This window comes from Myotis yumanensis, unplaced genomic scaffold (genome assembly GCF_028538775.1).
Source record: "Myotis yumanensis isolate MYYU_CA2020_CCGP unplaced genomic scaffold, mMyoYum1.0.hap1 SCAF_2, whole genome shotgun sequence".
NCBI lineage: Eukaryota > Metazoa > Chordata > Mammalia > Chiroptera > Vespertilionidae > Myotis > Myotis yumanensis.
The window spans coordinates 71,255,925-71,261,435 of NW_027223753.1; the positions used below are offsets into that span (position 1 = coordinate 71,255,925).

Sequence of the window (5,511 nt, forward strand, 5' to 3'; positions counted from 1 at the left end):
ATAGTCTATTATTCTTTTTTTGTTTTGTTTTATTAATCCTCACCCGAGAATATTTTTCCATTGATTTTTAGAGAGAGTGGACGGGGAGAGACAAAGAGAGAGAGAGAAGCATCAATGTGAGAGAGACACATCGATTAGTTGCCTCCTGCACAGGGATCAAGCCTGCAACTGAGGCACGTGCCCTTGACTGGAATCAAACCCAGGACCCTTCAGTCTGTGGGCCGATGCTCTATCCACTGAGCCAAACTGGCTAGGCCAGTCTATTATTCATTTTTTAAAAACATATTTTTACTGATTTCAGAAGGAGGGAGAGGGAGAAAGAGAAAGAAACATCAATGATGAGAGAGAATCATTGATTGGCTGCCTTCTGCATGCCCCCCACTGGAGATCAAGCCCACAATCCGGGCATATGCTCAACCACTGAGACATGATGACTGGGCAGGTCTATTATTCTTTCTTTCTTTCTTTTTTAGAATAAACACATTTATTAAAAAATACGGGACGCTTCACAAATTTGCGTGTCATTCTTGCGCAGGGACCATGCTAATCTCTGTATCGTTCCAATTTTAGTATATGTGCTGCCAAAGCGAGCACAGGTCTATTATTCTTAAGCAAGGTACACCAAGATCTGTGTGGTCATTCCAGGAAGATAGAACTCTTAACTGCAATCAAGGAGAATTTATGGAGCATCCATAAATACCCGGCTTTAAGTGTCTGTATAAAAAGCAATGCTTGCTTTTTGTGTTTCTACAAAAGACTAGGGAGAAGAAACTTGTCTGTCCCTCTGTGTCTCCAGTAAAAGGCCAAGGTTGCCTATTATCATGGGGTCACAATGTATGCTCTGAGGAAACTAACAGAAAGCATCAGGACATTTTCCCCACTTTGGAACCTTTGCTCACTTGGTTTGGCAAAGGTTCGACAGAGGGAGAGAACGTCACTCCTGCTGTTGATGCTCATTGCTTAGTGAGCAGAGCTCACTCTGGGGCCCAATCCCTTTCAGATCATTGAGCAAGATCCCCATCGGGCAGACAGGCAGGGATAGTGTGGTTGATATCAGGACAATGGCTACAAAACAACATACCAACACACACACACACACACACACACACACACACACACACACACACACACCGGGCTTCAATTAAACAAAACAAACCTCTTTTACAAGTCTATCTGGGTATCCTTTGATTTTTGTCTCATTGTGATGTTTTAAAAAAGTGAAAACAGGGTCCTAGTCAGAGAGCTAAGGAATCCCAAATTTTGACAGGTTCTATATATGTGTATTTTTTTTTTTATTGATTTTTTACAGAGAGGAAGGGAGAGGGATAGAGAGTTAGAAACATCGATGAGAGAGAAACATCGATCAGCTGCCTCCTGCACACCCCGTACTGGGGATGTGCCCGCAACCCAGGTACATGCCCTTGACCGGAATCGAACCTGGGACCCCTCAGTCCGCAGGCCGACGCTCTATCCACTGAGCCAAACCGGTTTCGGCTGAAACTCTTTTTATTAATAAATGTTTCACTTTGATTCCAAGTTCTACTTATCCAAATAATGCTTTAATAAATATCATTATGCATAATTTGATGTAATAAATGCCTTTATGCATAGTTTTTTGGAGTGCAGTTTCCAAAAGTAAAATTTCTGGTCAAAGAATACATGCATTTTACATAGTGGTTGGTATTGGAAAATTTTTTCCACAAATATGGTACCAATTTACATTCTCATAAAGTATATTAAAATGTCTATTTCCTCACTAAGATTGGATATCCAATTTTTGAAACTTTGTCAATCTGCTAGGCAAACAAAAATGTATCCTTCTTTGTTTTAACAATTATTTTCCTAATTAGAAATGAGATTGTGCATCTTTTTACATGTTTACTAGACACTTAAATATATTTTAAAATCTTAATCCAAGGATATGTTTTACTGATTTTAGAGGGTGAGGGAAGGAGAAAGAGAGAGAGAGATGAGAGAAACATCCATTGGTTGCCTTCCATATGTGACAAGACTGGGGATTGAACCGAAACTTGAGCACATGCCCTGATGGGGAATCAAATCAGCAATCTTTCGGTGCACAGGATGACACTCCAACCACTGGACCACACCAGCCAGGGAGCCATTTATATTTCTTACTAGTGGCCAGGTGCATGAAATTTGTGCACGGGGGCGGGGGGGGGGGGCGCTTCCCCTCAACCCAGCCTGCACCCTCTCCAATCGGGGACCCCTTGGGGGATGTCTGACTGCCGGTTTAGGCCTGTTCCCTTCTGGCCTGATCTCGCCCCAAATGGCCCTCCCCTGCCAGCCTGATCTCGCCCCCAACTTCCCTCCCCTGCTGGCCTGATCTTGCTCCCTATTGCCCTCTCTGCCTTGGCCCCCACCACTATGGCTTTGTCCGGAAGGAAGTTGGACATCTGGAAGATGGCCAGTCGACCCAGTCTAGTTAGCATATTAACCTTTTATTAGTATAGATAAATTATATAGGATAGGATTGCTTAAATGGGGGGGGGGGGCTTTTTCAGCAGGAGGAGATGCTCTTAGCAGACAAAAATACATAATCCCTATATCTGAGCTGATAGCCAGCCATATGCACTATACTGCCAAACTGGTCATTAAAAAATTGAACTGCTTTCTTACACCTTACACCAAACAGCTGTTGCCCTTAAAACCCCTTCCCAGCCCCACCTTAGGTTCTGCCTTTGCATCCAGATTAAGTTCTGATTGGTCGGTTTCTATGCCAGTCAGCGTCAAAAGCTCTGCCTCCTAGGCAGCCATTGGCTTCTCGCACTTCACCCAGATTTGGTTCTGATTGGTCAGTTTTTATGCCAGTCAGTGTCTCCGGGCCTCATCAGAGAGGCAGGGCTGATCCGCAGTCCCCGTAAAGCCCAGAGAGAAACAGAGGCATGGCTGCTGGCGAAGCCCAGAGAGAAAGAGAGAGGAAACAGCTGATCAACAGCTGCCACGGAGGCTGCAGATCAAACCCTGTCTCTCTCTTCGGGCCTCTATCCAGGCCTGATCCACAGCCCCCTCGGCAGTCAATGCTGGGTTGCCACAGCAAGACTGCAGGACTGACTTCTGGTTGGTTGAGCCTTTGGTCGTTACGGACTCTGGGTTTTTATATATTAGGATGTTAATTTTTTAGAGAAGCTGGTCCCTTAGGAGGCCTGTTCAAGGGCCAAAAACTGGTCCCTAGTGTTTTCTTTGATTAGCAATTGAGCTGTAGAAAGTATATTGTCTCAGGTAACAAAAATGAGGGGTGAGTAATGTAGCCAAGCAGGCCTCAAGTGTAAATGGAGCCGGGATTTGAACACCTTCAGAACACTTCTTTCAGTCTTCACTGCCCTCTGCACATTGGCTTTCCTGAGGATGGTCCCTTGACTTCCAGGGGCTCCCAACTTCCCATCTCCCATGTTAGTCACACTCATTGGCCCAGTTTTGGTCATGCACCCATCTCTGGCCTGTTGTTAAGATGATTGGCAGTCCTCAATAGCGCCACATGCTTTGAAAGAGAAGAGGGGAGGAGAGAGGAGAGGAGAGGAGAGGAGAGGAGAGGAGAGGAGAGGGGAGGGGAGGGGAGGGGAGGGGAGGGGAGGGGAGGGGAGGAGAGGAGAGAGAAGGAGTCTCCAAAAAAGAAGTGGATATGGCAAGGACTAATTAGATATCTGTGCCGTGCCAGCACAGCCAAGGGTGCTCCTGAGTGGGGGTGATGAAAGGATTAAGAAAAGACTGACAAGAGAATGAAAGCTGGGTCTCAGTGGGACGCTGCTCCCTGATGAGGAGACAGTGCCAGCGCCCACAAGCCATGTCTTTATTTTATAGCAGATGCCACGAGGCAAAGTAAGGGCATGATCAAGATGTTTACAGCATTCTCCTTGGTTTCAACCCTACTCAACTACATGCACCTGAACTCTATCACACAGGCACGTGGGGCTACGTGTTCAGACCATAGGTTCAAGCTTACAACTATAGCTGTTGGCTATAATTGTGCTGGGAAGGCTCTGCCCTCCAGCTGGGACTTGCACGTGGCCACGAGAGGACTGTGCCCTCTCATTAGTCCGAGGCTTGAACCTGTCCAAACACTGTAGCCGCGCCCCATAGATATGTCTTAATATCTTTATTCTCCTTTTTCCTCTTTTATCTGGACACATGGCAGCTCAGAATAAAGACAGCATTTCCAAGTTCTCCCTGCCTGCCTATGGTTATGTGACTAAGTTCTAGCCAATGGAATATAAACAGAAGAGTGTGTGCAACTTCTAGGAAGTATCCTAAATAGGAGGGGCATGTCCCTATCCTCCTTCCTGCTACCTGAAATGGAAGTGTTTTGGCTGGGCCTGGAATAGCCAGTATCACAAAACAAAAGCTGTAGCAACAAATTAGGAAGGAATCAGGGTCCCTGATGACCATGGAGTCATACTGGCCCTGAACTGGCTAGATTTATGGAAGGGAAAAATAAAACTCTAGTTTGTTTTAGCTCCTAGCATTTTGAATTTGCTGTTACTTGCAGCCAAAATAGTTTAAATCTAATTGATGCAGAAGGTGCTATTATACCAGAAGGAGGGAAAGTTGCTGACTTAAAAAAAAAAAAAAGAATGCCTATTGCAAAGAGTTTATTAATTTTTTAATAATCTCCCATTAGTTATCCACAAAGCTAACCTCCGCACTTCCTTTAAGTCCTTACTAAACTATCCCTTTTATAATTTTTAAACACCTTTATTGAGATATAATTGATATACAGTAATCTGCATATATTTGAAGTATACAATTTGGTAAGTTTTGATACATGTGTATACCTGAGAAGCAGTAACCATAATCAGCATAGGGAATGTATTAATCACCCACTCAGGTTTTCATGGGCCTCTGTAACCCCCTGCCAGCCACTCCCTATCCAGGTAACCACACATCTATTGTCTATATCAGTTAGTACTTTCTAGAGTTTTATATAAATGGAGTAATACACTATGTACTTTTTTTTTTTGGTCTGGATTCTTTCATGCTGTTGTGTGTATCAATAGTTCATTGTTTTTTATTCTGAATAGTATGCCATTGTATGGCTATCTCACAATTTCTTTATCCATTCAGCCATTAATAGACATTGGGTTGCTTCCAGTTTGGAGCCATTATGAATAAATCTGCTATAAATATTAATATAAAAGTATTTGTATAAACATACGTTTATGTTCCTTTTGAGCAAATACCTAAGGGTTGGCTGGGTCATGTGATAGATATATATTTAACTTTTAAAAAGACTTCAAAACTGGTTGGTTCTGCTTCACATTCCCACTGGCAATGTTTGAAGTTCCACTTTCTTCATATCTTTGCTAACACTTCATATTGTCTATCTTTTTTATTATGGTGGCTGCACAGTGGTATCTCATTGTGGTTTTAATTTACATTTCCCTAATGACTAATAATGAGCGTATTTTCATGTGCTTATTTGCCATTTGTGTTATCTTCTTTGGTGAAGCTATTCAAGTCTTTTGCCCATTTTTATTGGATTGTTTGTCTTCTTAT

General features: G+C 43.2%; 1 non-coding gene across 1 annotated transcript; it reads right to left on the reverse strand.

Moving 5' to 3' along the window:
• Nucleotides 1-490: 490 nt before the first annotated feature.
• LOC139004538 (U6 spliceosomal RNA) lies at nt 491-594 on the reverse strand. The gene has a single exon (XR_011470416.1). It is a non-coding gene; the product is annotated as a U6 spliceosomal RNA (small nuclear RNA).
• Between the last annotated feature and the right edge of the window lie 4,917 nt (nt 595-5,511).